The 27885-nt window shown below is 38.7% G+C and overlaps 1 long non-coding RNA gene across 1 annotated transcript; it reads left to right on the top strand.

The window, feature by feature from the left end:
* Positions 1-1817: 1817 nt before the first annotated feature.
* LOC122237943 lies at positions 1818-12178 on the top strand. The gene is made up of 3 exons (XR_006216741.1): positions 1818-2210; positions 11614-11685; positions 11805-12178. It is a non-coding gene; the product is annotated as an uncharacterized LOC122237943 (long non-coding RNA).
* Positions 12179-27885: the final 15707 nt, after the last annotated feature.

Below are 27885 nucleotides of genomic sequence, written 5' to 3'. Positions count from 1 at the left end.
TGTGTTAAAATACACATAACACAAAATTTGCTATCTTAATGATCTTTAAGGTTACAGTTCAGTGGTATTAAATACTTTCATAGTGTTGTACAACCATCACCTCAAACTATCCCTGTAACTCTTTTCACCTTGTAAAAATGAAACTCTATACCCATTATACAATAACTCTCCCCCCAGCTGCTGGAGGCCACCATTCTCCTATCTTCTGCTCTGCTTTTACTCTGCTCTTCTACTGTTTTTATATGACTGTCTTATTTTACTTAGTGTAATATTCTCCATGTTCATCCATGTTATAGCATGTCAGAATTTCCTTCCTTTTTAAGGCCAAGTATTATTCCACTGTATGTATGTATGTCTGTATATATATATATATATATATATATATATATATATATATATGTATATGTATATAATTTTGCTTATCCATTCATCTGTTAGTAAACATATGAGTTGCTTCCACATTTTAGCTGTTTTTTTGTTTGTGTTTGTTTTGTTTTGTTTCTTAAAGAGAGAGAGAGAGAGCAATTGTTTTGTTTTGTTTCTTAGAGAGAGACAGAGAGCAAGTGGTAGAGGGAGAGAGAGAGGATCTTAAGCAGGCTCCATGCCCAGTGCAAAGACTGATGCAGGGCTTGATCTCACCACCTTGAGGTCATGACTTGAGCTGAAACCAAGAGTTAGATGCATAACTGACTGAGCCACCCAGGTGCCCCAAGGCACTTGCAATTTAACCTACCACGTTTTCATACCATCAATGCAAATGTGAACACACTGGGAAAGTCAAATAATGCCTTAGTATTATTAAGAAAATGTTTTTGACCTTTTGGACCCTCTGAGGTATTATTCAGGGATCTGAAGACCACACCTTGACAACTGATGATCTAGAATGTAAGCTCTATAAAAGCAGTGAGTTTCTTTTGTTCACTGTTAGATTTTTAGCACTATTCTATCTAGAAGGGTTCTTGGCACAATAGATGATTAATAAATATTTCCTAAATGTATTAGTAAAGCAAGGACAAAAGGGAGATTAATTCTTTATAGAAAACAATAATAATTTAGAATGTATTTCTTTTTACTGCATGTAGCTAAATAACTAACCAACCCATGCCTCAAAATGGCATGAAAATCTAATTTCATTATTACCATTTCTTTTGCTAAAGATCCCATTGACTTCTAAATTATGAACAAAAAGACTAAAGGATGTAAGTGAAGGAAGAAAGGTGAAATATGCCAGAATCAGAACAAATGCTATTTTTTCATAAAAGCACAGACCTTAAATGCCTTCAGATCATCCAGCCCAATTCCTTCATTTTTGCAAATAAGAAAATTTAGCTGCCAGGAAAGCTCAATGACTAGCCCAAAGTTAGTGACAGCAGTAAAATACAGGATCTTTCACACTTTTTCTTTTAGATAGAAATGATAGGAACAATAATGGGAAGCAAGAGAACCGGTATGTATTTCTTCTATAGAAAAGTGGCTAAGCAAGTCTGAGCCAAATCCTTAAACCACTCCATGGGTACTTTAAGACAGAAGAGGAACTTGACGTTAAGGGATAGGACACCTAAATAATACCTCCTGATAGAGTACCTAGCTCTTCCCCATGATAGCTCAGGCTGGAGACATGCAAAGACTGTATGGGTAGTCAGGCTAGTCCCATGGAGCTGTGAAGAGGAAAAGATTCAGGCTTGAGAAGTAAGCAAGGGGGTTCTGATGCCTAAAAGGAGGGCCTTTGGAGCTGTACTAGATAGTAACATGGATGGGGTCAGGGACTGAAAAAGCCCAACAGAAAATAAGAATGTCTTTGGTATTTTTCAGTTGGGAACTATTGGCATTTTGTATGGAACTGTCCTGAACTTTGCAGGCTGTTTATCATCCCTACCCTCCACCCACCAAACGCCAGTAAATTCCAAATCACTGTGATGACTAAATATGTCCTGCACATTTTCAAGTTCCCACTAGGGGGCTTGTATCACCCTTGACTACCATTTGTCACATGTTCACTAATAAACACTTCCTGATGGATGTAGTGGGATACAGCTTGGAGATAATGTTTCTCTCTTCACAGGCATTTTGGTTCTCCTCTCCCACCACCAGGTCTCCCCCTTCACCCACTGAATCAATACATTCATAGTTTCAAGATGAGGGTAAACAGCCAGGAACAAACAAGACAACTAAGTTTCTGAATGAGTTGTTTGTTTGTTTTTCATCTTCAAGTAAGTGACTTTTATTTTTCTCTGATACTTTACAGTCAATTTCTTCAAAACTTTAAGATCTCCAGAGAAAATCTGAATGGGATTTTAAAATCAAAGCTAAAACAATAGGTTTTTTATTATAAAGGCAGGTTTCTCAAAAGAGGAAACGTGGGTCTTAAAATTCTAAAACAGTTACAGCTTGGAGAATTCAGGGCAGATTGTTTACACTATAAGCCAAAGAGTTAGGAGGTATGAAGTTGTCCACCAGAAGGACTGGTGGAAGGAGAAGAGAATCTGGAGTGCCTGTGACTATAATTTGGATGCTGGTGGATGCCTAAGAAAGGAATTATATCTCCTATTCACTCTTCTGAGTCAGATGACAGGACAGGAAATTTCCTGGAGGAAGAGAGTAAAGACTTAAGAGCAGAGAGGATCTTCATCTCTCTCAAGAAGACCCCTGCTCACCACACATCTGAGGCAGAATGACTGAGATGCTCCTACCCACCCTCCAGGATACTGAGCATCCAACAGTTGTTTCCTGAGCTCCGCAAGGCAATACAGAGTGGCTGAATGGTGTGACAGAATGGGAGGGGCCCTGTGGTCAGGATGAGGTTAACAGAGATGAATACAGACAGGGGGTAGCAGGGAAAGGAGTTGACAATCAAAGGTTAGACGTAATTGTGCATCCCAGCAGATCCTGGGGCCAGGTGCCTCTGAGGTCAGTACAACATATATATCCCCAGAAGAAAAGAAGGAAAGCGAGAAGGTCAAACCCCTGGATTGACTAGTTGAAATCTATAAATTGAAAAACTTACATAGAAAGTCAAGTTTTGGCTCTTAAGTGAAAAGGGTCCTAGCAACTAAGTGCAGTAATAAAGACATAAAGAACCCAGGAAATTCATCCTCAATACAGTAATGAATATTTACACCCTCTTTGCTTAAGCCTGCTGCTTAAATTTGCAGGAGTTACCTAGATGCCAAATATCAGCTATTTGTCTTGTTCAGGGTTTACTATTTGTGTGGCTTTGATGACTATTTGTTGACAAATGCTCCTTTTACTTCACTGTGATTGGAAATAACACTGAAATAGCCCCTAACTATATAGAGGTTGAAGATCAGTTAATTTTGCTGTTATCAATGGGTGAGATATTTCAGCTGGAATCCATTTTTTAAAAAATATATTTATTTAGAGGCACCTGGGTGGCTTAGTTGGTTAAGTGTCTGACTCTTGGTTTCGGCTCAGATCACGATCTCACAGTTCGTGGGTTTGAGCCCCATATCAGGCTCCTCGCTGATAGTTCAAAGGCTGCTTGGTATTCTCTCTCTCTCCCTTTCTCTCTGTACCTCTCTTGCTTGCACACACACACTCTCTCTCTCTCAAAAAAAAAAACCTTAAAATGTTTTATTTATTTTGAGAGAGACAGAGAGAGAGAGAACATGAGTAGGAGAGGGTCAGAAAGAGGGAGAGAGAGAGAATCCCAAGCAGGCTCTGCACTGACAGCAAAGGGCCTTGATCTCACAAACCATGAGATCATGACCTGAGCCAAAACCAAGAGTCAGATGCTTAACCAACTGAGCCACTTAGGCACCCCAGCTGGAATCCATTTTTTAATCAATGGAATATTTACTCTCTATTTTGTATGAACTATAGCTTAAAAATAACTGTCACTCAAAATAGTGTAATTTTGTAATTAATTGTCACTTTAAAACAAAGACTAACAAGAGACAAAAAAGCATTATATAATGATAAAGGGATCAATCCAACTAGAGTACAATATATAACACTTGTAAATATCCACGCATCCAACCTTGGAGCACCTAAATACATAAAGCAATACTAATACAATAATAGTAGGGGACTTTAAACACCCCACTTACATCAGTGGATAGATCATCCAGGCAGAAAATCAAATAAGGAAACAATATTTTTCTTTAAGTTTATTTATTTATTTAGAAAGAGAGAGTGTGTGCATGAGTGGAGTAAGGGCAGAGAAAGAGGGAGGGAGAGAATATCAAGCATGCCCCATGCTGTCAGCATGGAGCCAGATGCAGGGCTTGATCCCATGAACTGTGAGATCATGACCTGAGCTGAAATTGAGAGTCAAATGCTTAACTAACTGAGCCACCCAGGCACCTCAGGAAACAGTATTTTTGAACAACACTTTAGACCAGATGGACTTGACAGATATACACAGAACATTCCATCCCAAACCAACAGAATACACATTCTTTTCAAGTGCACATGCAACATTCTCCAGAATAGATCACGTTAGACCACAAAATAAGCCTTAATCAACTTAAGAAGATTGAAATCATATCAAGCATCTTTTTCAACCACAATGGTATGAAACTAGAAATCAGTTACAAGAAAAAAAACTGGAAAAAAAAAACCACATGCATGTGGAGGCTAAACACCATGCTACTACACAACCAGTGGGTCAACACAGAAATGAGAGGAAATAAAAAAATACATGAAGAGAAATGAAAATGCAAACACAACACTCCAAAATCTTTGGGATGCAGCAGAAGCAGGGCTAAGAAGGAAATTTATAGCAATATAGATGTACCTTAAGAAATATAAAAAATCTCAAATAATCTAATGACACAAAGAAATGGAAAGACATTCCATGCTCATGGATTGGTAGAACAAATATTAATAAAATGTCTATACTAACCAAAACAATGTAAACATTTAATTCGATCCCTATGAAAATACTATCAGCATTTTTCACAGAAGTAAAACAAAAAATCCTAAAATTTGAGAACCACTGCTACTGTTGCATTCTCTGACTCCATTTGGCCAATTCCCACCACTACCACCACCATGCCCCAGAGGAGCCCCAGTATGGCTGCCCAGTCAGGTACACTGCCTCACCCTTGTTCACCTGCCCATGCACCCACTGCCCTCGTTGCCACACTGGTCTGCTCTCTGGCCAACCTTGCCCGATGGGGCAGATGGTGTTCATGGCTATTGGCTCAGCTGTGGGACACATTGTTGGTAGTACCCTGACTGGAGCTTTCAGTGGGGGAGGCTCGGAGCCCACCCAGCCTGCTGCTCAGCAGGCACCCACCCACTCTGTCCCCTAGCCCCTGCAGATGGGGTGCTGGGCTTATGAGATCAAGCAGTTCCTTGACTGCTCCACCAGTCAGAGTACTCTGTCCCTGAATGAGGGCTTGAGCAGGCCCTGAAGCAATGCAAATTCAACCATAGTCTCAGCTCCCTCTCTTGAAGATCCATGGGCCAGACCTGCACTCACCTTCACCCCTTTACCGACAGCCAGACCATGATGTCATATTGTACCCACGTAGCTGGAATTGGGAGTGAGGATGGGGATTTTCACCCCACAGATGACTAGAATCACAAATGTGTAACTAGAAGTGTCTATTTTTTTAGCCTAAAATTTATATGGAACCACAAAAGACCCCAAATTGCCAAAGCAATTTTGAGAAAGAAAAGCAAGGCTGGAGATACCACAATTCCAGACTTCAAGCTATATTACAAAACTGTAGTAACCAAAACAGTATTGTACTAGCACAAAAATAGACCTAGATAAATGGAACAGAACAGAAAACCCAAAAATAAACCCATAATTATAGGGTCAGTTAATCTTTGACAAAGCAGGAAAAAATATGCAATAGGAAGAAGACAGTCTCTTCAACAAATGGTGTTGGGAAAACCAGTTAGCTACATGCAAAAGAATGAAACTGGACCACTTTCTTACACCATACACAAAAATGAATTCAAAATGGATTAAAGACCTAAATGTGAGACCTGAAGCCATAAAAATCCTAGAAGAGAACACAGGCAGTAAGGTCTCTGACATTGGCCATCACAACATTTTTCTGGATATGTCTCCTGAGGCAAGGGAATAAAAGCAAAAATAAACTATTGGGACTATATTTTAAAAAAGCTTCTGCACAGCAAAGGAAACAATGAAACTAAAAGGCAACCAATGGAATGGGAGAAGATACTAACCCTTTAACAGATATGTCATTTGCTCAGTTGGTTGAGCAAATGACACATCTGTTAAAGGGTTAGTATCCAAAATATATAAAGAACTCAATAAACTCAGCACCCAAAAAACAAACAATCCAATTTAAAATGGGCAGAAAATATGAGCAGACATTTCTCCAGAGAAGACATCCAAATGGCCAACAGACACATGAAAAGATACCCAACATCACTCATCATCAGGGAAATGTAAAGCAAAATTATAATGAAATATCACCTCACACCTCTCAGAATCTCTTAAACACACACACACACACACACACACACACACACACAAGAAACAAGTGTTAACAAGAACTTGAAACACAAGAAACAAGTGCTGACGGGTGTGTAGATAAAGGAACCCTCTTGTATTCTTGGTGGGAATGCAAACTGGTGTAGCCACTTTGGAAAACAGTATGGAGGTTTCTCAAAAAGTTAAAAATAGAGGTGCCTGGGTGGCTCAGTTGGTTGAGCATCTGGCTCTTGATTTCAGCTCAGCTCATGATCCCAGGGTCCTAGGATTGAGCCCTGCATCAGACTCCATGCTGAGTATGGAGCCTGGTTGGGATTCTTTCTCTCTCTCTCTCTCTCTCTCTCTCTCTCTCTCTCTCTCTCTCTTTCTCCCTCTGCCCCTCCCTCTCCTCATTGCCCCACTTGTGTGCTCTCTCTCTCTCTCAGATTAAAAAAAAAAAATTTAAGTTAAAAATAGAACTACCCTATGATCCAGTAATCGTGCTACTGGATATTTACCCCCAAAATACAAAAACACTTATTCAAAGGGATACACGCACCCCTATGTTTATACCAGCATTATTTATAATAGCCAAATTATGTAAGCATAATATAGGAATATTATTCAGCCACAGAACAGAATGAAATCTTGCCAGTTGCAACAACATGGATGGACCTAGAGAGTATATGCTAAGTGAAATAAGTCAGTCAGAGAAAGACAAATATGGTATGATTAGACTCATATGTGGAATTTAAGAAATGACACAAATGAGCAAATGGAAAAAACAACAAAGAAAGAGAGAACAAGAAACAGACGCTCAACTATTGAGAACAAACTGATGATTACCAGAGGGGAAATGGGTAGGGGAATGGATGAAGTAGGTGATAGGGGATTAAGGAGTGCACTAGTTGTGATGAGCACTGGGTGATGTATGGAATTGTTGAATCACTATATTGTATACCTATACTGAAACTAATATAACACTGTATGTTAACTATACGGGAATTAAAATTTTAAAAATAAAAAAAATAAACAATCTAAACTTACATTTAAAGGAACTAGAAAGAAAAGAACAAACAAAGCCCAAAGTCAGTAGAAGGAAGAAAATAATAAAGATCAGAGCGGAAATAAATGAAACAGAAACCAAAATCAACAAAATCAAAAGCTGGTTCTTTAAAAAGATAAATAAAATTCATAAACCTCTAGCCTGGACTTATCAAGAAAAAAGAGAGAGAGAGAGAGAATCCAAATAAAATCAGAAATAAAAGAGAAGTAACAACCAACACGACAGAAATACAAAGGATTATAAGAAAATACTATGGAAAATTATATGTCAACAAGTTGGACAACCTAAAAGAAGTGGATAAATTCCTAGAAACATACAATCTTCCAATACCAAATCAGGAAGAAATAGAAAATCTGAACGGAAAAATAACTAGTAACAAAATTGATCAGTAATCAAAAACTCCCAACAAACAAAAATCTAGGACCAAGTGACTTCACATGTGAATTCTACAAACATTTATTTCTTTTTTATTATTAAAAAGAACTTTTTGAGAGAGAGAGAGAGATCAAACACGAGTGGGGCAGGGGCTGAGAGAAAAGGAGAGAGAATTTTAAGCAGGTTCCATGCTTAGCGTGGAGCCCAACCACTGAGCCCAATCCCTGATCCTGACCACTGAGCCTGTTTCAGGGCTTGATCTCAAGACCGTGAGATCATGACCTGAACTGAAATCAAGAGTTGGGTCCTCAACCAGTTGAGTCACCCAGACACCCCATATTCTATAAACATTTAAAGAAAAGTTAATACCTATTCTCCTCAAACGATTCCAAAACATTGAAGAGGAAGGAAAGCTTCCAAATACATTCTCTTTTTTTTTTTTTTAACATTTATTTATTTTTGAGAGACAGAGTATGAGCAGAGGAGGGGCAGAGAGATAGGGAGACACAGAATTCGAAGTAGGCTCCAGGCTCCAAGCTGTCAGCACAGAGCCTGATGTGGGGCTCAAACCCACAAACTAGGAGATTGTGACCTGAGCTGAAGTCGGATGCTTAACTGACTGAGCCACCCAGGCGCCCATCCAAATACATTCTATGAGGCCAGTATTACCCTGATACCAAAACCAGACAAAGATACTACAAAGAAAGAAAACTACAGGCCAATATAGTGGCCTTGGTGAAAATAGATACAAAAATCCTCAATAAAATATTAGGAAACCCTTTCCAACAATATATTAAAAGGATCATTCACCATGATCAAGTGGGATTTATTTTAGGGATGCAAGAATCGTTCAGTATTCACAAATCAATCAATGTGATACACTACATTAACAAAATGAAGTATAAAATCATATCATCTCAATAGATGCAGAAAAAGCATTTGACAAAATTCAACATTTGTTCATGATAAAAACTTTGAACAAAGTGGGTTTAGAAGGAACAAAACTCAACATAATAAAGGCTGTATATGACGAACCCACAGCTAACATTATACTCAATGGTAAAAAACTGATAGTTTTTCCTCTAAGATCAGGAACAAACAAGGATGTTCACCCTTGCCACTTTTGTTCAACATAGTAATGGAAGTCCTAGCTGCAACAATCAGATAAGAAAAAGAAATGAAAGCCATTTATATTGGTAAGAAGTCAAACTGTCACTATTTGTAGATGATGTGATACACATAGAAAACCCTAAAGACTCCACCTAAAAACTATTAGAACTAATAAATAATGCAGTAAAGTTACAAGATACAAAATTAATGTACAGAAATTGATTGTGTTTTATACATTAATAAAAAAAGTAGCAGAAAGATAAATTAAGAAAACAATTCCATTTACAATTGCACCAAAGAATGAACTAATTAGGAATAAACTTAATCAAGGAGGAAAAAGACTTGTAATTTGTAAACTATATAACATTGATGAAAGAAATTGAAAATGACACAAACAAATGGAAAGACATGCCATGCTCATGGATTGGAATAGTTAATATTCAAATAACAACAGCATTTTTCACAGAACTAGAACAAAAAATCCTAAAATTTGTATGGAACCACAAAAGATCCCAAACAACCAAAGCAATCTTGAGAAAAAAGAATGAAGCTGAAGGTTTCATAGTCTCAGATTTCAAGATATACTACAAAGCTATAAAACTCAAAACAGTGTGGTACTGGCATAAAAACAGACACACTAATTAATAGAATAGAAAGCCTGGACATAACCCCATGCTTATATGGTCAATTAGTATACGACAAAGGAGGCAAGAATATACAATGGAGGAAAAGACAGTTTCTTCAATAAATAGTGCTTGGAAAACTTGACAGCTACATGCAGAAGAATGAGACTGGACCACTTTTTTTATGCCATACACAGAAATAAACTCAAAGTTGAATAAAAACCTAAATGTGTGACCTGAAGCCATACAACTTCTAGAAGAAAACATAGACAGTAATCTCTTACAGATTAGCCTTAGCAATATTCTTTTAGCTATGTCTCCTTAGGCAAGAGAAACAAAAGCAAAAAACCAGAAAATAAAAAGACGCTATTGAGACTACACCAAAATAAAAAAGCTTTTGCAGAGTGAAGGAAACTATTGACAAAATGAAAAGGCGACCTGGGGCACCTGGGTGGCTCAGTAGGTTAAGCATCTGACTTTGGCTCAGGTCATGATCTCACAGTTCATGAGTTTGAGCTCTGCATCAGGCTCTGTGCTGACAGCACAGAGCCTGGTATCATCTGTCACCTGCTCTCTCTGCCCCTCCCCCGCTCGTATGCTCGCTCTCTCTCTCTCTGTCTCTCAAAATAAATAAACTTAAAAAAAGAAAGAAAGAAAACGCAACCTACTGAATGAGAGAAGATATTCACAAATGATATCTCCCATAAGGGATTAGTATCTACAATATATAAAAAACTTATACAACTCAACACCAAAACAAAAAAACAAAACAAAACAAAACAAAATTAATCTGATTAAAAAATGGGCAGAAGACCTGAATAGACTTTTTCCAAAGTCATACAGATACCCAACAGGTATGTGAAAAGATGCCCAACATCAATAAATCATCAGGTAAATGCAAAGTGAAAACCACAATGAGATATTACATTACACCTGTCAGAATCAAAAAGTGAAAGAATGAATAAATGAATGAATGAATGAATGAATGAATTGAAAAAAATAACAAGTGTTGGAAGGATATAGAGGCAAGTGAACCCTCATGTAGTGTTTGTGGGAATGTAAATTGATGAAACCATTGTAGAGAACAATGGTTGTTCTCTATTTGAGGTTGCTCAAATATTAAAAATAGAACTGCCATGTGATGCAGTAATTCCACGAATGGGTATTTATCTAAAGAAGTGAAATCAGTACTTTGAAAAGATACATGCATCCCTATGTTTAATTCAGCATTATTTACAATAGTCAAGATATGAGAGCAACCCAAGTGTCCATCAATAGTTGAATAGATAAAGAAGAGGTGGTATATACACAATGGAATATTACTCGGTCTTGAAATCTTGATATTCATAACAACATGGATGGATCTAGAGGGTATGATACTAAGTAAAATAAATCAGTGAAAGACAAACCATATGATTTCATTACACGTGAAATCTAAAAAACAAAACAAATTAACAAGCAAAGCAGAAACAGACCCATAAATACAGAGACAAGTTGGTGATTGCCAGAGGGGAGGAGAGTAGGATAGGCAAAATGGGTGAGGGGGATTAGGAGGTACAGGTTTCCAGTTATGGAATGAGTAAGTCATAGGGATAAGAAGTACAGCATAGGGGATATAGTCAGTGATATTTTAATAGTCTTGTATGGTGACAGATGGTAGCTGCACTCATGGGGAGCATAGTACATAGAGTTGTGGAACCAATATGTTGTACACCTGAAACTTATGTAACATTATGTGTCAACTATACCTCAATAAAAAAAATAGAATTTGTAAATAAGAAGAAAAATAAATAAAATTAACTGCTACTAAGAAAACAACAAAGGTTCACACCTTAGGATAGTTTTCTTGAAACATTTTCCAAAACATCACAATTCCTAAATTGAGAACCATAGTGTAAATCCAGAGAGAAATTCTACCTCAAATTTGACTAAATATCTAGAAGCAATGATTTTCTCTTTGTTCACACTCGTGTAGGGCTTTTTTAATTTAGATGTCATTAACATTCAGATTTTAAATTTGATAGACATAAGCTATAAAGACAGCCCACCTGTAGAGATGACCAAAATGGGATTCTTACTGCACACACTCATTCCAGGTAAACCTAAAGTTGATTTGTTTTGTTTTGCTTTGTTTTGTTTTGTTTTGTTTTGTTTTGATACTGGTAAGAAGTTCGTGTTTTACATTAGTAATTTTTGCCTTTCTCTCTCTCTCCAGAACACGAGAGAATTTCAGCTTGTTCTCAAAGAATACCAAAATAGTCTGAAAGAAAGAAAGGAAGGAAGGAAGAAAGAAAGAAAGAAAAAAAGAAAGAAAGAAAGAAAGAAAGAAAGAAAGAAAGAAAGAAAGAAAGAAAGAAAGAAAGGCTCTTAAGCTCTCCTAAGCACATAATCAGATCTTTCCGTCTCTTATGGGGACTATTGTTTGGTAAATTGTGTTTTATGTTCCAAAAGAGCAAAGTGGCAGTATTCTAGTACACTTAGAGTTTCACAACAAAGTCCTGTAAAATTTCATGTTCTCATGTTTTTAAATATGTGGGCTCTTAAGGACAGTCTTATGTGTAAGTGATAAAGAAATGTGGTGATTACATACCTGACACCTTTTGTATTTGAATTTGATCATTTGATTCATGAAAAAAACTGCAAGCTTGATTTTCAGGTCATTTTGGTAGCCTTGTCTTGATAGCATTTCGTTGCTTGTGAGCTTTGCATTCTGCTTTTTATTTGTTGGTTTTACTTTTCAGTGAAATGAGTTGGTAGTTCTAATGGTATCTATGCTTTAGATAAGTAAAAAATAAAGAGAGAAGGCTTCTTAGACTTCTTAATCACATTAATATCCTCTGATAAAAATGACAGGCCTGAATAGAAGAGACAGTTGTGAATTTAGAATTTTTCTTCTTTTGATTCATTCTGTAAGTTACAAGAAACACATGAAACAAAAAAATTCTGAGAACTAACGTTTAAGCTCAACTGTTAAAAACTAAGAAAAATTATGAGTTAAAAACTGGTGTCAGTCACTGAGTATGCCAAGCAAACTTATTTCTTGCTCTTTTAACTACTTTTTCAAACAGGTTAAAAACTGATAAGAAGCTCTTGGGAAACTCTTATCAGTCATTGCAAAAAATAGGTTAACCCATCCTAATCTGGCAAAGTCTTAAAAGGCCTACATTCCTAAAAGCATTAGGGGATTTTTTTTTCTACTTGCTAAGTATGCTGTATGAGAATCATTTTTTGTGACAACAAATTCAGAGTTAAAATATCTTTTTATTCATGTGATATGCTCTATGAGTGCATTCGTAGCCTATAAATGAGATGGTTGCTTAAGCTGACACTGCAAAACATTGCAGGAAGTGTTGATTAGAATTTGCACATTTGTTCTGAGTTTGTGAATTCCAAGCAGGTTTGCTAATGGAGAAGCAGTGCCTTTTTCACAACTCTTCAGCTCTAGACCATGGCCACCTATGTGTGTTTCCTATATGGTGACTGCTGTTAATATTTTGTGTATATCCTTCCTGCCTTTTCTTCTCTTCATATACACTTTTTTACTTTGCAAAGTTAATCTCATTGTGTACTTGCTATTTTATTACTTTTTTCACTAATGGTGTGTTATTAATTTTTTGAAAAATATATTCAACCTTGTAAGACAATCTATCACCTAGCTATAACATAATTTATTAAACTACTTTTCTATTCATATGTGGAATTTAAGAAACAAAACAGTTGAACATAGGAGGAAAAAGGAGAGAGAGAGGCAAACCATAAAGCAGACTTTTAACTATGGAGAACCAACTGAGGGCTGCTGGAGGGGTGCTGTGTGGGAAAGATGGGTTAAGTGGGTGATGGGGATTAAGTGGGGCAGCTGTGAAGAGCACTGGGTGTTGCATGTAAGTGATGAATCACTAACTCCTACACCTGAAACTAATATTACACTGTATGTTAACTAACTGGAATTTGAATAAAAACCTGGGGAAAAAACCCTACTTTTCTATTGTTAGATACTTAGACTATGTCCTATTCTTACCTATTATACATACTGTTGTAACTAGAATCCTTGAACTTAAATCTTTAGGCACATCCTAATTGTTTCCTACAGATAAATTCCCAAAAATAATATTTTTGGACAAAAAGGCAAATATTTTAAATGATCACCACCCTAAGATAGCCATTGCCAACAGTTTGATGCATATTTTTACAATCTTTTTAGAATAAAATAATATTTATGGGCTTGAATGTATGTATACATACAGGAAACCTAGTTAGGAGTCTATAAGCAGTAATACAGGAGACAAATCAGAGTATCTTGCAGCAGGGCTCAGTGGTAGGGGTAGTGAATGGTGGTCAGATTCTGGATATATATATATATATTTTTTTAATTTTTATTTTATTTTTTTAAATTTTAGATCCAAGTTAGCATATAGTGCAACAATGATTTCAGGAGTAGATTCCTTAATGTACTTTACCCATTTAGCCCATCCCCCCTCCCACAACCCCTCCAGTAACCCTCTGTTTGTTCTTGGATATATATATTTTTTTTTAGGAAGACCAATTGGATGTAGAGTATGAGAGAAAGAAATGCGTGCAGACTTATTCCCAAGTTTTGGAGGGCTGAGCATTTGGAAGGATGACATTGACATTAAGTGGCAGGGGAAATTCTGTAGGTGGAGCAGATTGAGGGAGAGGAAAGAACAGGGTTCAGCTAGGAGAGAGTGAGAGTGGGATGTCTATTAGGTATCCAAGTAGAGATGGCCAATAAACTATTAAATATATGAGGCTAGAGTTCTGCAGTGAGCAGGTATGGGAAATATAAATTTGGGCATCATTGGCATACAGATATTTGAAGCCAGGAGACTGGGTGAGATTATCAAGGGAGTGAGTACAGACAAAGAGAAGAGTTCGGACCAGGGAGGAGAGCATTCTGATGTGAAAAGCACTTACTATGCACCAGGCACTCTTCTATGTGATTTGCATAGATTATAGGTTGACTCATTTAATCTCCAAAGCAACTCAATGGAGGGGTACTATTATTAACCCCATTTTACAGAGGAGGAATCTGAGGCACAGAAAGCTTAAGTCAGTAAATCAATAACTATTTTATGATATTAAATTATGAAATAAGTTATAACTCCCTTTTAAAATAATGCAAACTCATTCTGAAATAAATCATGTAAAGTTTTTCGGCACAGGCTTTATCCATCATGTCTCAAAAATCACAGTTATACATTCCAGTTATACTTTAATAAATCAGCATGACTAATCTGTTCAAGGATGCTTTTCTTTTCAGCTGACAGCACATTCTAGAAGGAATCCTGAGGAGACACCGAAAAAGGAAAAAGAGCTTATTTTCAAAAAGGAGATAAGGAGAGCCATTTTTAGGGTTTAATGTTTCTTAAAGACATTGTGTTTATTTGCTTTCATGAGTCTCTTCCTCAAGAACCATGTATTGTCTAATTATATTTAAGGATGGGAGAAGCAAGTTAATAAAGGGGCATTATCATCACTCCTACCCGTCTCACCCTATAGCATATTCAGCATATCTCAACAGGGAGGTTTCTAAGGCTATTCTTGACCTGTAATAGAAATATGCAATACACTGAAAACTATAGAAAGCTTATGAAAGAAATTGAAGAAGACACAAAAAAATGGAAAAAGATTCCATGTTCCTGGATTGGAAGAACAAATATTGTTAAAATGTTGATACTACCCAAAGCAATCTACATATTCAATGCAATCCCTATCAAAATAACACCAGCATTCTTCACAGAGCTAGAACAAATAATCCTAAAATTTGAATGGAACCAGAAAAGACCCTGAATAGCGAAAGTGATCTTGAAAAAGAAAACAAAAGTAGGAGGCATCACAATCTCAGACTTCAAGCTATACTACAAAGCTGTAATCATCAAGGCAGTATGGTACTGGCACAAGAACAGACACTCAGATCAATGGAACAGACTAGAGAACCCAGAAATGGACCCACAAACGTTTGGCCAACTAATCTCTGACAAAGCAGGAAAGAATATCCAATGGAATAAAGACAGTCTCTTCAGCAAGTGGTGCTGAGAAAACTGGACAGCGACATGCAGAAGAATGAACCTGGACCATTTTCTTACACCATACACAAAAATAAACTCAAAATGGATGAAAGACTTAAATGTAAGACAGGAAGCCATCAAAATCCTCGAGGAGAAAGCAAGCAAAAACCTCTTTGATCTTGGCTGCAGCAACTTCTCAACACGTCTCCGGAGGCAAGGGAAACAAAAGCAAAAATGAACTACTGGAACCTCATCAAAATAAAGAGCTTCTGCACAGCAAAGGAAACAATCAGCAAAACTAAAAGGCAGCCAACAGAATGGGAGAAGATATTTGCAAATGACATAGCAGATAAAGGGTTAGTATCCAAAATCTATAAGGAACTTATCAAACTCAACACCCAAAAAACAAAGAATCCAGTGAAGAAATGGGCAAAAGACATGAATAGACACTTCTCCAAAGAAGACTTCCAGATGGCCAACCAACACATGAAAAAATGCTCCACATCACTCATCATCAGGGAAATACAAATCAAAACCACAATGAGATACCACCTTACACCTGTCAGAATGGCTAACATTAACAATTCAGGCAACAACAGATGTTGACAAGGATGCGGAGAAAGAGAATCTCTTTTGCATTGTTGGTGGGAATGCAAGCTGGTGCAGCCACTCTGGAAAACAGTGTGGAGGTTCCTCAAAAAACTAAAAATAGCACTACCCTACGACCCAGCAATTGCTCTACTAGGCATTTATCCAAGGGATACAGGTGTGCTGTTTCGAAGGGACACATGCACCCCCATGTTTATAGCAGCACTTTCAACAATAGCCAAAGTATGGAAAGAGCCCAAATGTCCATCGATGGATGAATGGATAAAGAAGGTGTGGTATATATATACAATGGAGTATTACTCGGCAATCAAAAAGAATGAAATCTTGCCATTTGCAACTACATGGATGGAATTGGAGGGTATTATGCTAAGTGAAATTAGTCAGAGAAAGACAAAAATCATATGACTTCACTCATATGACGACTTGAAGAGACAAAACAGATGAACATAAGGGAAGGGAAAACAAAAATAATATAAAAACAGGGAGAGGGACAAAACATAAGAGACTCATAAATATGGAGAACAAACTGAGGGTTACTGGAGGGGTTGGGTGGGGGATGGGCTAATTGGGTAAGGGACACTAAGGAATCTACTCCTGAAATCATTGTTGCACTATATACTAACTAATTTGGATGTAAATTTTAAAAAAGTAAAAAATAAAACAAGTTAAAAAAAAAAAGAAATGTGCATAAGACAGGGAAAGACAATAGTCACCATCTGGGTTAATCATTGTAGAAGGCTTCCAGACAAAAATATTTCAAATTGTCCCCTTGGTACCCTGGAGATTTTTACATCTTGGGACAAGTGTGCAGATGAATGAACTTGCAGTGTGCTTTTCTACCTTCTCCTCTTCCGTGAGAACAGAGTCACTGTGAAAGGGGAGGTGGGCAGGAGAACTTGCAAAATTTTTTTTTTCAGATAAATTTTAGGATAAAGGACAACTAGAAGTTGAGGATCTGGAAATAACAATTTTTCCTGCCAACAGTGCTCCTTGAAAAGTATTCACAAACTTTTGGGGGTTCCTATAACTCAGGTTGAAGACTACTTTCTTAAATAATTTGAATAGGGAAGAAAAAAAAGGAGATCTTAAAACACCAAGTAACTACAGAGATATTCCTTTATGAGCCCAAAATATGAAAGGATAGATAGATGTGTACATTTACATAAATACTAGAGAGCAGCATGAACCTTGACTAATAATATCAGGGAAAGCAGAATCCAGAAGGAACTTAGAGATGTGAAAAATAGTTAAAAAAAAAAAAAAAAAAAAAAAAAGGAAGGGGCGCCTGGGTGGCTCAGTCGGTTGAGCATCCGACTTCGGCTCAGGTCACGATCTCGCGGTCCGTGAGTTCGAGCCCCGCGTCGGGCTCTGTGCTGACAGCTCAGAGCCTGGAGCCTGTTTCAGATTCTGTGTCTCCCTCTCTCTGACCCTCCCCCGTTCATGCTCTGTCTCTTTCTGTCTCAAAAATAAATAAACATTAAAAAAAATTTTTTTAAATAAAAAGGAAGAACAAAACCTTAAAGAACATGTTCATGGCAAGAACAAAACCGTAAAGACTCTGGGGAAAATGATGTAATGTTTAAAAGATAACGGAGAAAGCAGAACTAACCAAAGTCTCTTTTTCTCCATTCTTCTCTCAATAACTACCTTCAAATGAAAAGGGTAAAAGAATAATGGTAGGAGGAAACATAAATTCAAGGAAGGTAAGAAGCAAATTTAATTCTTTTAATGAATTTTTTTTATGCCCAGATAAATTGTATCCTGAGATATTTAAAGGACTTGTAGTTGTAATCATGTAACCACAGTTAACAATCATAGAAAATAATTTTATAAACATAGTCTGCATAGATTCATTAAGAATCAATGCTGTCAGGGGTGCCTGGGTGGCTCAGTCAGTTGAGTGTCTGACTCTTGGTTTCCGCTTGGGTAGTGATCTCACAGTTTCATGGGTTCAAGCCCTGCGTCGGGCTCTGTACTGACAGCGTGGGGCCTGCTTACGATTCTCTCTCTCCCTTGCTTTCTACCCACCCACCCCCCACTCATGCTCTCTCTGACTCTCTCAAAATAAAGAAATGTATTTTTAAATTTTAATTTTCAAACTTAAAAAAATTAAAAATGAATCAACACTGTCAAACTAACCTTACATCTAAGAACTTATTATTCAACTTAAGACCTAGTGTTTGTATCTTTTTCATTTAACATTATATTGGAATATTTCTCTAATATTTTTCATGAAATAGTCTTCTGTACTATAATTTTAGATAGCTAAAATTAGTGCTCAAAGTATGAATATACCCTAAATTGTTTAATCAATCCACCATGGTCAAGTTTAGACAATTTCATATTTTTGGCTTTTAAAAACCATGCTAAGGTTAAGATCATTTTGCATAAAACTTTATAAATCACTATTTTTTTTAAATTTTAGGTCGAATTCCCACAAGGAGAATAAATGAATCAATGGCATCACATTTCAAAGAAATTTTAATAAGTATTACCAAAACTGCCTCCAGAAGGAAATACCTGTTTATATTCTCAACAATATATGAATGACTGGTTTTCTAACCCTTATCATTACTGGAAGAGTTTGGTAGAAAAACTTTATACTTGTGTTTTTTTATTGTGGTAAAATGTATACAACATACAATTCACCATTTTAACCACTTCTTAAAAAGATTTTTTTAATGTTTTTAATTTATTTTAGGGGGGGTGGGAAGGGGCAGAAAGAGAGGGAGAGAGGGATATCCCAAGCAGGCTCTGTGCTGTCAGTGCAGACCCCAACATGGGGCTTGAATCCACAAACCGTGAGATCATGACCTGAGCTGAATCAAGAGTTGGAGGTTTAGGGGCGCCTGGGTGGCTCAGTCGGTTAAGCGGCTGACTTCGGCCCAGGTCATGATCTCACGGTCCGTGAGTTCAAGCCCCGTGTCGGGCTTTGTGCTGACAGCTCAGAGCCCGGAGCCTGTTTCAGATTCTGTGTCTCCCTCTCTCTGACCCTCCCCTGTTCATGCTCTGTCTCTGTCTCAAAAATAAATAAACGTTAAAAAAAAAATTTAAAAAAAAATCTCTTTAAGAGTTGGAGGTTTAACTGACTGAACCCCCAAACACCCCTACCATTTCAACCACTTTTAAGTACACAATTCAGGAGCATTAAATATATTCGTAACATGCAATCATCACCACTATTTCCAGAACTTTTCATCATCCCAAACAGATACCAAACCTGTTAAACAAAAACTTAAAAATATATATTAAAATATATTACCAGGTGCATGGGTGGGCTCAGTCAGTTAAGCTTCTGACTTCAGCTCAGGTCATGATCTGTTTGTGAGTTTGAGCCCTGCATTGGGCTCTGTGCTGACAGCTCAGAGCCTGGAGCTGCTTCGGATTCTGCATCTCCCTCTCCCCTCTCTCTGTCCCTATCTGCCCCTCCCCTGCTCATACTCTCTCTCTCTCTCTCTCTCTCTCTCTCTCTCTCTCTCTCTCAAAAATAAGCGTTAAAAAGTATATTACCATTCTCTTGCTTTATGTTACTAAACCATCAGCAATACTCTTCCCCCTTCCTAATATCTTAGAATTCTTCTGTATTAGTCAGAATAGGACAGGCTGTACCATGGTAACACATAACCCCCAAATCCTGTGGCTAACAGATTCAGTTCTCACTCAAGTTACATAGTCTACACCAGCCAGTGAGTGTACTTGCTTCTCAGTCTTTCAGAGGCTCAGGCTAAGGGAGACCCAATCATGTCATGGCTTCAGAGTTTGGAACATGAGGCTTTCATGGTTACCAAGGCAGGGCAAGGAAGTGCTGTGGAGCCTTGAACCAGCAATCAAATGCTTCAGCCTGGAAATGGCACATGCCACTTGTAAGAACTTTGTTAGAACTGGTAACACGGTGGAGGGGGACACGTACATTCCTTCCTTGTTATCTGAAAGAGAGGAGAACTGGGTATGTGGTCTCTACATCTTCATCTGTACCCTCCCTGATACAAAATTGGCTTCATTTAACTATTTGCATTTTTTTTCCTATTAGTGAAGCCCACACATTAACGTTTTACTTTATGTAATGCCACAAGAAATCCTGGAATAGGTGAAAACAATTAATTTAGAAGAATAGTAATTTGATCTAAGTGACAAGTCACATATCACAGAGTAATATATAAACACTGCTGTGGCTGACATGTTAAATTGCTATCTTTGGGCCCAGTTTTCTTCATAAATTCTAAATAAAAAAATTAGTTTATTTATTTTGAGAGAGAAAGAGAGACAGTATGAATGGGGGAGGGGTAGAGACAGAGGGTGAGAGGGAAAGAGAGCATCTCAAGCAGGCTCTGCACTGTCAGCGCAGACCCTGATGCCAGGCTTGAACCCATGAAACTGTGAGATCATGACCTGAGCCGAAACCAAGAGTCAGACACTTCACAGACTGAGCCACCCAGGTGCCCCAACAAATTATAACTTTTGAAGTACATGCTGAACTTTTTAGTAGCACTGGGCCCTCTGGTTTTCATGTGGTTAGGCATGTCATTGTGGACGCTCCATGGAGGATGATAAATATTGACCAACACTTGACAAGTTCATTAGCAACTTTTTTAAGAAATGGGAAATCAGTACTTGATTTCTCATTAAACATGCATTCTTTCTTTCAGCTCATTCCTGCCAAAAGTTTTCTTTTGTACAAAAAAAAAAGTTACCAATCAGTAAAGTACTTACATAGTCATACATTTGTACAGCACAATAAAGGACAAATGACTGTAGGTGTGGAGTTTGGATTACTCTATGTTCGATAGCAGCTCTACTCACCCTCATTTTCTTTTATACCTTACACTCAACCTGTAAGTGTTTATGCTTCATGTTGACTCCGATAGCCAGACAACTTCACTCATCTTGCAGGTTACTGCATGGGCCATTCTACTGACACATCAAATAGCCAGCAAGAGTAGCAGTGTAAAACCACTTCTCCTATGGCCACTGGAAGGAGTAACTGTCCCCACCTGATCATATTCCTGGGGGGGAGGGGGGGGGTTTCATTGTACCCACAGGTGCCCTTTATGTGGTTCTTGAAAGTGTGTTGGTTACACTGCTTCTGGAAAGGTCAGTAAAAGAGAGGTACGTTATCCTTAGTCACCTTTCAGGTTTTCTACTTGTCAAAGTAAGAACTCTGTTCACTGCTTATGTGTCTCATGTACTACTAGATGAGACCATGGCTGGAGACTAAATACAGGGTAGAGGTCCAGGAATCCATCTTGGCTTAGTTTTTTTAAAAATCTTTTCAATGCAATTATGTATAGTAAAACTCCATTTAAAAATGACACATCTGGGGCACTGGGGTGGCTCAGTAAGTTGAGCGTCTGACTCTTGATTTCAGCTCAGGTCATGATCTCATAGTTGTGAGATGGAGTGCCGCATGGAGATTTACGTGGAGCCTGCTTGAGATTCTCTCTCTCCCTCTCCCTCTGCCCCTCCCCTGCTCACATGCATTCTCTCTCTCTCCCCCTCTCTCTCGCTTTCTCTCAAAAAAAAAAAGCAAAAAAAAAAAAAAAAAAGACACATTCAGGGGAAAATTGTAAAAGGGAGGGGATTCCAAAGGTGTAAAGCAGGCCAGTTACAGTCAAAGGGGGATATAATAGGGTTCCACAGAGGAACGGAACCAACAGAATATGTACAAAATATGTACAGATATAGATGAGGAGATTTATTGTAGAAATTGGCTTGTGTGGTTATGGGGACTGAGAAGTCCCCCAGTCTGTCATCTACAAGCTGGTGAATCAGGAAAACTGGTGGTGTGTAATTCAGTCTGAGAACCAGGATGAGGGCTGTTGGTGTAAGCCCTGGAGTTTGAAGCCCCAAGAATCAGAAGCCCCAGTGGCTGATGTCCAACGCCTGAGAGCAGGAAAAGATGGATGTCTCAATTAAAGAAGAGAGACAGGGAATTTGCCCCTCCTTTGCCTTTTTGTTGTAATTGGGCTCTCCATGAATTGGATTGGATGATGCCTGCTCTGCTCATGTTGGTGAGGGTAGATCTATTCACTCAGTCTACTGAATCAAATACTAATCTCTTCCAACACCCGCACGAACACATTCTGAAATAATGTTTAACCAGCTCTCTGGGCATCCCTTAGCCCAGTCAAGTTGGCACATAAAACCATCAGAGAGGACTTAAGGTCATGTGACTTAGAGCTAAGTGATCAAAGTTGATAACCTAATGGCTTGTTTGTCCAGTGTGTGCCATGGGCTGCTAGATTTTCTCTCAGAACATAAAGGAGGAGGGTGTTACTGTTTTTTGTTTTATCTTCACCAAATAACTAATTCCAAATATGCCCCACAATTTCCATGAAGGTCCACTGCCAATTATCCAGTTCTAGATAGGCCAATCTAGCAGGCACTGGGTCTAGTATTATTTAATCAGTCTAGGTATTAATTAATCTTTGAGTGCAAGGGGAAAAACCCTGATTCTGGCAACTTAAGCAAAAAGGCATTTCATTTGAAGTATGTGGGATGCTAAAGGAAACCTGAAAACCAGCGTTGGAATGAGTAGCTGGGTAGACTGCCAGGCAGCAGGTCTCTTGACAGTCGTGGCTGGAACAGATGAACTTTGTTTTTTCTGTCAGTTTTTTACTATGCTTCAAAGTCCTGGGAAAAAGAGTCTGGTTGGCTGAGCTTAGGGCATGTACCCTGCCCTTGGTAATGGCAGGCTTAAGAGGAAGGATTAGCAGGAGCCTCCAGGGATCTCTTTGGATTCCCTAGTATGAGCTAGGCCCATGAATTTTACCAAGACTATGTGTTATGTGGGAAAATAATTACTCAGGTGAAAGTCAGGGTGCTTTTGGCAAGTGAGAATAAAGGCTCAGCATCCAAAGATCCCAGTATCTACCACTACAGCAAAAAAAGTGATCATATTAAAAAAAAAAAGTTTATTTGAGGGAGAAAAAGAGAGAGAGAGAGACAGAGTGCAAGTGGGAGAAGGGTAAAGAGAGAGGGAGACAGAGAATCCCAAGCAGGCTCTGCACCATCAGCACAGAGCCAGATGTGGGACTTGAACCCACAAACTGTGAGATCATGACCTGAGCCAAAATCAAGAGTTGGGTGCGTTAACCAACTGAGCCACCTAGGCACCCCCAAGAGTGATTATTTTAATGGTGTCAAAGCCTGAGTACTTATGAATATGTTGAGTTGGTATGTGCTGATTTATTTTACTATTTTCCAATTGTTAGATTGCTTCCTTTTTTGCCCTTCTTTCCTCCCTGCAATAAATAGCCCTAAGCATATACATTAAAATATATACATATATTTATAAATATATAATTAATAATTATATATATATATATATATATATATATATATATGGCAAATTATTAGGTCTGGAAATATTGGGTCAAAAGATAACAGTGAGTATTTAAACTTTTTTCATTTTCTATTTTACTGAAGTGCCAATGAACTCTGAGGGTATGCCTCTAATCATTCTAGATTGGCTTTCCAGTGCCTTCTAGATTGGCCTATCTAGAACTGGATAATCGCCCGTTTGAAGGTCACCCTGTGGAAACCTCTCTCTGGGTCATATCAGGGGCATTTGTGGTGCTGGGAAAAGCATACTGTTTAGAGCTCTCCTCTTTCCTTCTGACATTTTTTATATATATTGCTATCTGGATAAAATGAAGTGCAAGGTCTCTGCTTTGGTCAATTGATTCACATACTACAGACAAGAGGGCAGCGTTTGCCTTAGGGATCTGTGGGCAGTGGGGAGTGCCTACTGATATAAGTCAGCATATATAATATGATATACCCAGCCCTCTCTTCTCCATGCGAAGTCTCTCCAAACCTGGGGGCAGGAAAAGGAGTCATTTCACTATGACAGGGCACTCCACTTGACCCACATCTTCATGAGCCAGGTTCTTCTAACTCCAAACTTGAGAAGAGTCCTAGATTTCTTCAGAGGATTTTCATTTAAATGTGAGAGAATTGGAAAATCCCACCTTCCTTCCTTGTCACACCCATTCCCCATTTCCCTACCCCAGTTCACTGGGAATGTCTGCTTCTTAGCCAGGCTGCCAGGCTGGCTGGATTAAGCAGCAATGTGCTTTGTGTTATCATTGTCCCTCTGTCGCTTATTTCCCATGGCTGGAGTACACCAGACTGTAGATGCCTCGAGATTAGGAACTGTCTCACCTTGGCATTCCTTGCAGAAGTTTCCATAGTGCCTTGCTCTTTCCAGGTACTCAATATTTGCTGAATAACATTAGGTAAGTGGAATAGTTCTAGTATTTTCTTGGGGTCCCAATTTCTTCCAAGTTATGTCTCAAAGTGCTGGAAAAGGTGAGCATTCTCTAAAAACAATCAGGAAAGCCTGGGGGGGCGGTTTCTAAACCCACGCTCAATGTTCTGGGGGAAAGAAGCTAAGCCTGGTGCTGATGCAGATGGATGGGCACTCGCTCCCTCTTCAAGGACTGTATCCCTTCCCATAGTGCTCCAGCCACATGGCCTTTTTCAGTTTCTTGAACTAGCTCTTTGACAAAGCTTTCACTGGGCATGTTTTTTCCCCACTTTAGATCATATCCATGTTACCTGAACCCATTGAACTCCTCATCCTTCAGATCTGGGCTCAGTTGTTAATTCCTCACTAACATCTCAGAAAAGGCCATATTCCTACTACATATAGCATCATGTACAGTTCTTTCCTAGCACTTATCAGTGATTTCATTTAATATTTATATTTGTAATTATTCGATATGTTCTTTCTCTCTGACTGGAGACTATTAATTCATGAAGGCACAAAGTGTTCACTTGCACAAAAGTGCTTGTTTTGTTCACTACTGTCTTCCTAGTTCTAGGGTCCTCCCTGGTATATAGTGAGTGCTTCGTAAACATTGGAGGCATGAGTAATAGTTTCTCCACAGCACATACCTGTACCCACTGCACTCCTGGAAGACACAGAGTGTATTAGAGCTTCCCATAGAAACAGAACCAACCAATGGGATGTATAAAAACATATGTTTTTACTGTGGTATAAATAGATGTATTATTTTTATTGTGGTAAAATACATATAACATAAAAGCTACCATTTTAGCTATTTTAAGCATACAGTTTAGCAGGATTAAGTATAATCACATTGTTGTTCAACCATCACCATTATATTTTATAGATTACTAGTTGACAAACCTGTTGTGTAGCATCCTCGAATCTTAGTGGCTCAACCCACCTTAAGCTCAAAGCGTCTCTATATACACTCCCAAGAAGTCCTATGATCTTGCATTTGCAAGCTGAAGAACCAGAAAGCCAGTGGTGTAAGTCCCAGTCCGAGTCTGAAGGGGAGAGACCCAGGAGCACCAATGTCTGACGGTAGGAGAAGATGGACATCCCAACTCAGAGAGAGAGAGAGAGAGAGAGAGAGAGAGAGAGAGAATTCACCTCCCTCTGCCTTTTTCATTCCAGCCCCTGATGGACTAGATGCTGGCCACCTGCGTTGGTCACCCCCAGCACAAAGAGTGGCTCCACTTGGGTGGCCCAAGCTATTTGGCACTACTCCCACCTCTGCCTCAATGACCAGTTGAGGGAAAGCCTCCAAGTTTAACTGAGATAGGGCATGGCAGGCCTCTAAACAGGCTTGATGCTCAGATTGAAGTAGTTGTGATAGGGGGGCATCTTTCCAGTGTAGAAAGTAGCATTGTTTTTAGGTAAATCTGGAAACGGTGAAGCCATTTGATTCTCACAAAGGAAATTTCCAAAGGGCTGAAGTCAATACTCAGATGGGGCAGAGCTGAGAAAATCACAGACAAATGAGCTGGAGTGGTGATAAATCTACAGAAGCCTGTCCCCGCTTTTCAGGGAGGATTTTAGTGATATGGTCCAATAATTTCTTGTTTATACTATTTTGGCACCTCCCCCCATACTTGTGAGAGAAAACAGCCTAATACAGTTTGGAAGACACCCAAGGATTTATCTTATATTTCCTCTCATTATATCATTTATGTTTCGCCATAGCAATAATTTATGTACCTCACTCATATAGGTGTCAGCCTGCAGCAGAGACTGCTAGGTGCCTGCTCAAAATCTATTGTCCTTTTTCTCTTTGTAAGAAAATACAATTTCTTTCAACACGCATTTTTGGAGTGCCTGGTGGCTCAGTTGGTTAAGCCTCCGTCTTCGGCTCAGGTAAAAACCTCATGGCTTGTGAGTTTGAGCCCCACATCAGGCTCTCTGCTTTCAGCACAGAGCTCCCTTTGGATGCTCCGTCTCCCTCTCTCTCTCTGCCCCTACCCCACACCTTCAAAAATAAATAAACATTTTTTTAAAAGACCATATTTTTCTCTTGCTGCGAAGTGTGGCCATGTGACTAGGTTCTGGCAAATGATATAAAAAACAAAAATGTCTAAGACCTGCAGGAATGCTGAAAACAGTGCTGACTCAGTTTGGGGGGAGGCACTCTTATCCTTTCCCTTCCTTCACAGAGGGAGCTGTAGGAGCCACCTTGTATTATGAAGTGAAACGGATTGGAACCCAGTGCTTCCCTGGGGACCCTGGAATCACGTTAGGCTATTTACTTCTGGACTTCTTTTACATGAGAGAGAAATAAATTCCTTGTGGTCTAAACTACTGTTATTTTGGATTTTCTGTTATAATGTGTCTGGACCTAATTTTAACTGACTCACCCTGAAACATATCCAAAGAATAGAGTAGAACCCTTATTTGAACTTTATAGGTAGCAACTTTGTTACTCATCTGGGGAAGACGACATGGTATGTAGAGGAACCTACATAAAGGGAAGGTTTCATCTGTATTAACCTGTTTTATCTAGACTAGAACCTGACCAATTTGCATTGTTTCAAATGCTTATCTAATCCAGGCACCTAGCAAAGCCTAAAAATGCTTACCTGACACACAGAGTTGTATGTCTCCTAGGCACCTAGAGCTTAATGAGTCTGAAGCTGAAATTGATCTTGCCCATCCCAGTCAACACATCAACTTCTTATCCCCTGTTTTCCTTTCAGTGAAATGTTCAGTAAAGTTCATCTCCACCCATCTAACCTATCATGACAGGAGCCTGGGGGGCCATCTTTGACACTCCTCATTTCTGCACTGTTACTTAGAGGGTGAAGCTATGCCATTTCTTGCCCAGACAACTCCAAAAGCCTTCCCTCTGGACTCCACACAGGAGCTATAGAGAAAACACAAACCAGATCACATTATCATCATGCTGAAAACTCTTCAAAGGCTCCCAATAGCATTATGGTACAATCCAAAATCCTCATATGGCCTATGAGGCTCTGTGTGGTGTGGCCCCTGCCTATCCTCCACCACCTGTGTTGGCCTGAGCCAGTATCTCTCAACGACTATGCTTCAGCTGCCTAACCTCTTTTAGTCTCTTGAATGTATGACTCTTTCTCATTCCAGAGGCTAGCAGAGGCTGGTTCTCTGCCTGGACTACTCTGTTCTCAAAGCCCCCTGTTTAATGGTTAACTCCTACTGATTCTTCTGGTCACTGATTAAATGACCAGAAGTCATTGTCTTCCTGACCTTACTCCTGATTTATATCAGGCTCTCAATTAGAATGTCTCACACATCCTTTACTCTAACTGTATGGCACTTTAATTTGAAATTAGATATATATTTGTGTGTGGTTTTGTGTTTTGTTTTGTTGTGTTGTTGCTGTTGTTTGGTACCATGCC

Source organism: Panthera tigris, chromosome B1 (genome assembly GCF_018350195.1).
Source record: "Panthera tigris isolate Pti1 chromosome B1, P.tigris_Pti1_mat1.1, whole genome shotgun sequence".
Taxonomy (NCBI): domain Eukaryota; kingdom Metazoa; phylum Chordata; class Mammalia; order Carnivora; family Felidae; genus Panthera; species Panthera tigris.
The sequence above is the reverse complement of the archived record's forward strand: the minus strand, read 5'-3'. Positions and strand labels throughout refer to the sequence as shown.